Source organism: Macaca fascicularis, chromosome 3, assembly GCF_037993035.2.
Source record: "Macaca fascicularis isolate 582-1 chromosome 3, T2T-MFA8v1.1".
NCBI classification, from domain to species: domain Eukaryota; kingdom Metazoa; phylum Chordata; class Mammalia; order Primates; family Cercopithecidae; genus Macaca; species Macaca fascicularis.
The window spans coordinates 18,111,867-18,122,915 of record NC_088377.1 but is presented as its reverse complement, the minus strand read 5'-3'; positions in this window follow the sequence as shown (position 1 = coordinate 18,122,915).

The following is an 11,049-nucleotide window of genomic DNA, read 5'->3' as shown; positions in this document are numbered from 1 at the left end:
TGTGAGCAGCAGTAACAGTGTGCTACCTATTAAAATTACCTATTTGCTTATTTTCCCCACCCTTTTCAGATATGAGCTTTTGACATTTCAACAAAATTAATGACCAGCTTGTTTTGGGTAACCAATTTCTTGCAGTTGATTATTATTCCCCAGAAATTCCTCTGCGCCAAGTCTTATAGCCAAAATAATTATTTAACACAAGTACAGTCATGTGCCGCATAACGATGTTTCAGCCAACAATGACCGCATGTAAGACAATGGTCCCATAAGGTTATAATGGAACATAAATAGAAACTTGATATGTAACACTTGATATTGGCTCTGCAGAATAAGTAGGGGAATGACTGATAATTCATTTAAGGTTCTGAGACATTTGGTTTTCCGTATGAAAAATATGTATAAATTAAATATATATGTATACATATACCATCAATGTTTGTGTAAATATACTCTATGATATTTGCACAGTGACAAAATGGTCTAATGTCACATTTCTCAGAACATATCGCCATCATTAAGCAACATATGCCAGGAATAATTATGAATAGGTATAATAACTGCAAAAAGTCATGTAAAATAGATGGCGCTCCAGTGCTCAACAAATGAAGAGGATAAATGAATGGTTTATATGTAAAGGGGTAAATGAATGTCGGTAAGAAATAGCACTCTCATGCTTCCACTTGCCAGAAGTATCACCTTTGGTTGGTTGTGGGTAATGTCAATTATTGAAATAATTAAGTGAATATGGAGAAATCCAGAGACTAAAATACTGAGCGATCAATCAGTGTGTCAGTGTCTACTCGTGTATGACAAAACCTTCTGTGCAAAGAAACGTAGATTCTATGAGAGGTGAAGGCATGTCTGAGGCACAGCTATGGTTTCCAAAGTCTTTATAGTTTGATTTTAGAAAGCAATATTTGATACAGAAATACCAGAATTTTAGAGCTGGAATAAAATAGAGGAAGTTTTTGTTTTGGTTTTTTTTTTGAGATGGAGTCGTCTCACTCTGTCACCCAGGCTGGATGAATTGCAGTGGCGTGAACTCGGCTCACTGCAGCCTCTGAGTTCAAATGATTCTCCCGCCTCAGCCACACTAGTAGCTGGAATTACAGGCATGTGCCACCACGCAGGGCTAATTTTTTTTTTCTTTATATTTTTAGTAGAAATGGAGTTTCCCCATGTTGGCCAGGCTGGTCTTGCACTCCTGACCTTAAGTGATCCGCCCACCTAGGCCTACCGAAGTAGAGATTACAGGCATGAACCACCATGCCTGGCCAAAAATAAAGAGAAATTGTGTAATTAGAAGAGAACTTAGAGATCACCTAGCCTAATACTCATGGCTAAAAAGATAATTTAGTGAGAACTTAAAATGTAAGCTATAATTTTAACTTACATCACAGGCCCATTCCTTCTTTTATATATGTTTTATCTTCCTCATGTCATCAGAATGTATAATATTTTTCTGGAGTGGAAGGTGATTACTTTTTTCCCAAAAAGTACCAGGGGGTCAGTGACTTCTTCAAGGTCAATAGCTTCTATCTGGTGATTTGTTACACAGTAATAGATAATTAATACAACCATTAGAAATGGCTATTTAATATTGGGCTTTTAACTTGTAACATGGGGCATAATATTGTCAGATGTTTCACTTTCAAAATAAAATTTCCAAATGGTTTATTTCTTCCTTGAATTGGATGAAAAGATTGATTTCTTTTGACATATCTGACAACAATGATATAAAACTGGCATCAAGTAACTGTAAAATTCTGCTAATTAAATGCATCAACAGTAATTGCTTTTCATATGTGAAATAAAATTGTTAGAAAATAATTTTAGAATCATCTTAGTGAAAAATCATGCTTCACCATGATATGCAAATGTACCTTTTGCAGTAGCACGTGATAAATCACTTTGAGCACAGTCATCTTCGAATAATTACAAATTTTTGAAGTAGATGAGACTGCTGATTTTGCAAAATTTGCTAAGTACTGATATCTCCCTGGCTCCTTCCCCTGATGTATGGTAAATGTCATTTTCTTTCATTAAAGATTTTCAGTTGAGTTTAGACAAAATGAAACCAAAACTTAGGACTTGTTGGAAAAGGTTTGATGTTGTCACAGGATACTTACAGTCAATTACAACACATGTTCAAGAAGGCTCAACTATATTTAAAATCTAATTTATGACAAGCAGCGAAGAGAAAAAGAATGTGTTGCTTTGCTGAAGTATATTTTTTGTTTGAATACCAGCTTGTTTTAAGTGTTCTGTAGCTCTGTTAGTATGAAATATCTGTGTGTAAATTGATAACTACAAAGCTATTTTTGATAGAGTATCAGACTTTGGATAAAATCATAAATTATATAGACATCACAATCAATTTCAAATTCATTTTGGCATCATAGCTTTCTTAAGTTAGAAAGAACACCGTATTTAGCATATAATCTGTACATGCATTACCTGCATTGTGGGGATTTTAAGCATGTCCACACATTCTTTGACACCTCTCTGTCCAAAAAGTGAAGTCTACTTCTCTAGCACTTGAGTGTGAGTTGGACTTAGTGGTTCATTTCCAAGGAATAGAGTATGGAAGGGAGAAAACAATAACCACATGAAGTACATGTAGACATTTATTTCAAAAAATGAAAACAAAAATGACAAAAACCAAATTATAAATATAATTAATTGAAAATCTCACTTATGAATATACAGAACAAGAAAAATTATAGTTTATTTGTAAATGAAGATTCAAAATTTGAAAAATAAAATATTTTAAATCCGCAAGTATATTATTAGTAATACTACTAATCATGACCAATTCAGGTTTATCCCAGAATGCAAGGATGGTTCAAAATTATGTAATCAACCATAATAGGAAGAGAGGAAAACACTTGCCATCTTAATAGATGTAGGACAAGCTTTTTATAAAACTCATCCACTCAGGACTTAAAAATATAAGCAAATAGAAACTTCCTAACCTAATATAGTGGAAGTAGCTCAAAGCTGGGGTACATCACATTTAATGACTTAAAATATTCCATCTTAAAGTAGATCAAAAGACAAAGGTAACTGCTTACTAAGAAGTCTTCCCAGCTAAGAGAAGAAAACAAAATAAGATGTGAAATTCATAGACACTGTCTTCAAAACTACTGTCAAGCAGACCATGACAAAGCTCATGTTACGAAGGCATGAGATGCATTATGTATTGGGATAAGGGTATGTTAAATGAAGGGAAGTGCTTTCCAAAAATGTTACTACTTAATTATAATCTTGTGACAAACAACTACAAAACCATTTTTAATAATACATTCTTTCTGTGATAGGAAATGTAATCTTTTCACTTTGTAAAAGCTGTCACTTTGTAAAAGCCTTCTTTCTATTACTAGGGAAGAACTGGACTTTGATTACATAGAATTTCTATTTCATTTCTCCTTTTTTTCCAGCAGTGACTAGATTCCTAGCAACAGAGTCTCTGGAAGATCTCACCCAAGGAGTAAGGCAGTTTTTTCAACATTTCCAGCATTAGGACTTGGTTGGCTCACCTGCAAGACAGTGTGAGATGCTATTCATGATAGATTCCCTAACACCAAATCTAAAGTTGAGAGATATTTTTAAATTTCTGTAAGATGGGCCGGGCACAGTGGCTCACGCCTGTAATCCCAGCACTTTGGGAGGCCGAGGCGGGAGGATCACCTGAGGTCAGGAGTTTGACACCAGCCTGACCAACATGGTGAAACCCCGTCTCTACTAAAAATACAAAAATTAGCCGGACATGGTGGCCTGTAATCCCAGCTACTTGGGAGGCTGAGGCAAGAGAATCGCTTGAACCCGAGAGGCAGAGGTTGCAGTGAGCCGAGATCGCGCCACTGCACTCCAGCCTGGGGGATAAGAGTGAGACTCCATCTCAAAAAAAAAAAAAGATTATGTAAGATGGTCAATAAAGATCTGCTGGTGTGTTTAACTCTGGTCTGGGAACCCACTAAACTTTCACTTACCATATTTGCCAGAAGAGTATCTTCAAACTTTATCACCTACATACCTCTAAATAAAATTTAGAAAGTATGTACACTTTCATGTATTTTTAAGTTGATAACTAACATTTATCATCATAAATTTAAGTAAGTGCAAATAAGATAAATTCCAGGGGTATACTGTAAATATTTACATTTTCAAAAATAAAAACTTTTATATCATTCTTTTAAATGTATCTCACAGAATCTAAGTACCACAGCAATTTGATTCCCACCATTATCAACATAATACATAAGCAAGCTCTTCAACAGTGAGACATTAAACATCATTCACCGGATCTTTATTTATATTTTGCTTTCCTCACAGAATTATAGTATATTTCACTACTTAAAATATTTATCTCCTAAGGTAGTTTTCTGCAATGAATATAAATTGAAATTTAAAAAGTTTCCTGTTACTAAAAGGCTGTAAGCATTAAAAATAACTTTTTTCTAAATTATTACAATAACTATTAGAACACAGTAGATAATATCAGGCCGGGCGCGGTGGCTCAAGCCTGTAATCCCAGCACTTTGGGAGGCCAAGACGGGCGGATCACTAGGTCAGGAGATCGAGACCATCCTGGCGAACACGGTGAAACCCCGTCTCTACTAAAAAATACAAAAAACTAGCCGGGCGAGGTGGCGGGCGCCTGTAGTCCCAGCTACTCGGGAGGCTGAGGCAGGAGAATGGCGTAAACCCGGGGGGCGGAGCTTGCAGTGAGCTGAGATCCGGCCACTGCACTCCAGCCCGGGCGACAGAGCCAGACTCCGTCTCAAAAAAAAAAAAAAAAAAAAAAAAAAAGAACACAGTAGATAATATCACAAACATGAATATTTTTACACATAAGTATTAAACATAAAACATTAAAAATCTTACTGGAAATTCATCTGATAATCAAGACCAATTTGTAGTGTTCTTTTGGTTTTTTTTTTAGTTCATTTTTCTGTGGGTATATATTACGCATAATTAGAATGCCATAGCAGTCAACATAAATGATATTCCCATTTTTCCTATCTATAGATGAGATCACTTTTAATGTAAAACAAATAGATGAGAATGTAATTTTGTTCTGTTTTTAATTTTCATGGGTACATGGGTGTAGATATTTATGGGGTACATGAGATGTTGATACAGGCAAGCAATGTGTAATCATCACGTCATGTAAAGTGGGGTATCCATCCCCACAAGCATTTATCCTTTGTGTTACAAACAATCCAATTATATTCCTCTAGTTATTTTAACTCGTACAATTATATTATTGACTATAGTCACCTTGTTGTGCTATCAAATACTAGGTTTTATTCATTCTATTTTTTGTAGCCATTAATCATCCCCACGTCTACCCCCACCCCGCCCTGCGCCATTACCCTTCTCAGTCTCTGGTAACCATCCTTCTACTCCCTAGGTCCATGAGTCCAATTGTTTTGATTTTTAGATCCCACAAATAAGTGAGAACATGCAATGTCTGCCTTTCTGTACCTGGCTTATTTCAGTTAGCACAACAACATCCAGTTCCATCCACTGTGTGCAAGTACATTTTCTTTATCCAGAGAATGGGGATTTGTAATAACTCAATTATTTGTCACTCGGTGCCACTGCATCCATCCATTTTTTTAGTAATATGTCAACAATGAAACAAATTTTAATGATTTAATGGCTGACAGCCTGCGTAGGCTTTTCTCTAATTTTATTGAAAGCAAATAACTGAAAACCAGTGAGTTGCAAAAAAGGGTTAGCCATTATTGGAATCTCTTTCTCAACCCATTTTCAAATGACCTGTATAGACTCCAAGGGTTTTGTCTGTTTGTTTTGCTTTTCCCATCCCACCTTGACAATGGTGAAACTGAGAAAGATGGGTGAAAATTATGCCTTTCTTTTAAAAAAGGAGGACACATATGAAAGGGGCAGGTGGGAAAAGAACCATCTGAGACAGGTATATACATGAGAAGATCAAATTTTGGAAAGAGTACCGAGGAAGTGGAGGAAATGAAAAGGGGTTAAAATTCTCCTTGCACAAGTACCTCTTGAAATGTCTTCGTGTGCACTATTGTGCTAACCCATTTTACATATAAGGGTACGTACTGCATCTAGGATTTAAGAATAAATGTGTATCAATTAGTATTTCTGCTAATGAATTAAGGTGCATTCACTTGTGCATATTGGCTGAAGTTAAACTGATGAACTTATCTGGAGAATGGAGGGGTGTACAGTGAAGTGAAAGGCAATCATTAGTCAGGAAGCCCTTTTAAAGGGTGTCCTAGTCTTAACAATAAAGACGATGGTGAGGATTTGGCCAATGAAAAACTTTAACGCACAGATTGACTTGTTTATGTTTTCTTACCCTGCAATAAATTGAATGTTATAATGTCTCTTAAGGTGAGTCTCCTCTGTGAATTAAAATAGCCATAAAGTCTGCCAAAGTATCCAAGGTAAAAAAAGGAAAAAAAAAAGTTAAATTCAAACTAAAGTATACAGTGAAAGTTTCTGAACCAAGCCAGATGGCATCCTGGTTTGAAGAGATCAGACAGAAAGGGCATGTGCGATCCACAGCTGACTTGACCAGTGCTTTCACATCCCAGCCTCTGTCCAGCTAAGCTTGAGCTGGTGAATGCATATAAAAGCTCCTGAAAGCAAAATCAATCTTGGGACCCCCAAATCACTAAGCTAAAGGGAAAAGTCAAGCTAGGAACTGCTTAGGGCAAACCTGCCTCCCACTCTATTCAAAATCACCCCTCTGAGGCTCACCTGAGACAAATGCTTATCTGATTCCTTCCTCTCTCCTATTATGTGAAAATGCAGATCCACTGAACCAGACTAAATTGTGTATTCAGTGGAAGGCTGATCTAGGACTTAAAAGAAGGCAACCTTTTGCCTCTTATGTACTTCTAACGTGGAAGCCCCCACTTCGAGTTGTCCTGCCTTACTGGACTGAACTAATGTAGATCTTACACATACTGATTGATGTCTCATGTCTCCCTAAAATGTATAAAAGCAAACTGTACCCCCAAACACCTTGGGCACGTGTCTCAGGACTTCCTGAGGCTGTGCCTTGGGCATATCCTTAACTTTAGCAAAATAAACTTCCTAAATTGACTGAGACCTGTCTCAGATATTTTGTGTTCACAAGCTCTACATGGATTTAAGGCATAGATGGTAAAGGTTTCCCAAAAGTGCTCAAGCAGGGATACCAAAACATTGTATGTGTGTATATGATTGCTATAAAGGTTATAAATTATCCATAAAAAGCAAAGGGAAAGGATGGAACTGACATTCTAAGACTTATCTAGGTAACTGCTTCTCTCTAGTGGAGCATTTGTCATTAAACAGATTGTAGGGACTTCTCTTATTTTGGCTAGAATGTACTTTTATCAGGTCAGTGACTCTACTCAAAAATTAGATATACTTACAGATACAGAAACATAGATGAGGATATCTGCTTAAACAAGAGAGCCACCAAGGCAGTAAGGAGGCCGAGACGGGCGGATCACGAGGTCAGGCGATCGAGACCATCCTGGCTAACACGGTGAAACCCCGTCTCTACTAAAAAATACAAAAAACTAGCCGGGCGAGGTGGCGGGCGCCTGTAGTCCCAGCTACTCGGGAGGCTGAGGCAGGAGAACGGCGTAAACCCGGGAGGCGGAGCTTGCAGTGAGCTGAGATCCGGCCACTGCACTCCAGCCTGGGCGACAGAGCGAGACTCCGCCTCAAAAAAAAAAAAAAAAGAAAAAAAAGAAATTGAAGGGTCAAGACCATGTGCAAAAGCGAAGAGCAAAGGTGAGAATGACATTTAGCATAAGCAGTAGCCTAAGGCTAAGAAGCTAAATGGTGGGAAATGATGAGCCGAAAACAGAGGCCCGGAGGTTGAAAAGGTGAGCAGAACTCTAGGCTGTCTTACATGTCTGGGAATACAAAAACCAGTTCAGGGTCAATCAAGGTGAAAGAACCTTGAATGAAAAGTAAATATACCAACCCTCAAAAGGACTAAAGCTCAGCTGTTTAATTAGCTAACTGCCACACTGATCTGCTCTTATCCAAACTGTTTGCCAGAAGCAAAAAGTAAACTGTCTATGAAAAAAAGATAGCATCAAGAGTTAATCAATAATCAACTCAATAATTTTTCATTCACACAAAAATTACTGACCATACTAAAAGATAAGACCAAGTGACTGAAAATAGAGAGAAAAGTGGAAACTGTGTTAAGAATTATCAAGCATGGGCTTCCAAATTACTTCTAAGTAACTGTAATTAATATGCTCTAGAAAAGATACAACATACAAAATACTCTGCTGATGAATTTCAGCAGAGGGTCCAAATCAGTAAAAATAATTATATGGAACTTGTAGAAATTGAAAATAATAGAACTGAAATTAAGAATGCAGTAAATGAGTTAAATGACAGCTTAGACATAGCTGAAGAGAAGTTCAGTGAATTACAAAATAGGTCAATAAAAATCCAGAATGAGCATGAAGAGAAAAAACAAATAAAACAACAAAACAGAAAAGAATCTAACACACGTATGGCTAATGGTGAAAAGCCCTAATTGAGTAGGCGAGGAGAGAATTGGGGCAAAAGTGATAGAAGAAGAGATTACGCCTGAGAATTTTCCAAAATAATGAAAGACACCAAATCACAGATTCCCCTAGAGACATCATAGTAAAACTGTTCAAAACCCAAAACAAAGGGAAAATAAAAGCAGCTGGGGGTAGAGTGGGGTAGGGTACACATTTTCTTAAAAGGAAGAAGACTCAGAGATGACGTTGTAACAGAAACAATAGAACTCCGAAAGACAAAGGAGTAATACTGCCAAGGTGATGAAAGAATTACCAAATGCAAAATGGAATGAAGAAATATACAAAGGGTAAATGTGAAGAAAAATATAAATGAATATATAGATTCATAAAACAACAATAATGTCCTGTGGCGTTTAAACAATAGTATAAAAAAATAGTACTGGGGCAGGCATCGTGGTTCATGCCTGTAATCCCAGAACTTTCGGAGGCCAAGGCAGGAGGATCACTTGAGGTCAGGAGTTCGAGACCAGCCTGGCCAACATGGCAAAACCCTGTCTCTACTAAAAATACAAAAATTAGCTGGACGTGGTAGCACACGCCTGTAATCCCAGCTACTTGGGAGGTTGAGGCAAGAGAATCACTTGAACCCAGGAAGTGGAGGTTGCAGTGAGCCGAGTTCATCCCACTGCACTCCAGCCTAGGTGACAGAGTGAGACTTGATCACAAAATATGATAATAATAATAATGATAATGATAGTACTGAAGTTATTCTAAGGTCCTTGAAATTTTTGGTTTTGAGACAGTGTCTCCCACTGTCACCCAGGCTGGAGTGCAGTGGCATGATCTCATCTCACTGCAGCCTTGACCTCCCAGACTCAAGCAATCCTCCCATCTCAGTCTCCCAAGTAATTGGGACTACTGGTGCACACCACCATGCCTGGCTAATTTTTGTATTTTCTTTTGTAGAGATGGGGTTTCACCACATTGCCCGACCTGGTCTTGAACTCGAGCTCAAGTGATCCTCCTGCCTTGATCTCCCAAAGGGCTGGGATTAAGGATGTGTGCTTTGAATTTTCCAGGAAGTGACAAAAAGAACTTATAATATGAGATGTTGATAAGTCAGGTATTAATGTTGGAATCTCTAGGATAATCTTAAATAATAAGTTAATATATTTTATGATGTGAAAGAAACTAATAGGAGGGGAAAATAGAAATAAAAAAGAAATAGAATACAAAACAGATGGAAAAATTAGAAAACTAATCATAAACTATCTTAGTAATTACATTATATAAATGAACTAAATGTTACAATTAAGATGAAAAATTATCACACTGGATAGAAATGATTGTACATTTTAAAGACATACTTTAGAAAATTGTGGTCTTCGATGGAAAAGAACAGAGACCTCAGAAATAACACCACACATCTATAACCATCTGATCTTTGACAAACAGGACAAAAACAAGCAATGGGGAAAGGATTCCCTATTTAATAAATGGTGCTGGAAGAACTGGCCAGCCATATGCAGAAAACTGAAACTGAATCCCTTCCTTATACAAAAATTAACTCAAGATCAATTAAAGATTTAAATGTAAAACCCAAAACCATAAAAACGGTGGAAGAAAAGCTAAGCAATACCATTCAAGACACAGGCATGGGCAAAGACTTCATGGCGAAAACACCAAAAGCAATAGCAACGAAAGCCAAAATTGACAAATGGGATCTAATTAAATCAAAGAGCTTCTGCACACAAAAGATACTGTCATCAGAGTTAACAAGCAACCTACAGAATGGGAGAAAATTTTTGCAAGCTACCTATCTGACAAAGGTCTGATATCCAGAATCTACAAGAAACTTAAATTTACAAGAAAAAACAATTCCATCAAAAAGTGGGCAAAGGATATGAACAGATACTTCTCAAAAGAAGACATTTATGTAGCCAATAAACATTTGAAAAAAAGCTCAACATCACTGATCATTAGAGAAATGCAAATCAAAACCATAATGAGATACCATCTCATGCCAATCAGATAGCGATTATTAAAAAGTCAAGAAACAATAGAAGATAGGAAGACTGTGGAGAAATAGGAATGCCTTTACACTGTTGGTGGGAATATAAATTAGCTCAACCACTGTGGAAAACAGTGTGGTGATTCCTCAAGGATGTAGAACCAGGTGGGAATATAAATTAGCTCAACCACTGTGGAAAACAGTGTGGTGATTCCTCAAGGATCTAGAACCAGAAATACCATTTGACCCAGCAATCCCATTACTGGGTATATACCCAAAGGATTATAAATCATTCTACTATAAAGACACATGCACACGTATGTTTACTGCAGCACTATTTACAATAGCAAAGACTTGGAACCAACCCAAATGCCCATCAATGATAGACTGGATAAAGAAAATGTGGCACATATACACCATGGAATACAATGCAGCCATAAAAAAGAATGAGTTTGTGTCCTTTGCAGGGACATGGATGAAGCTGGAAGCCACCATTCTCAGCAAACTAACACAGGA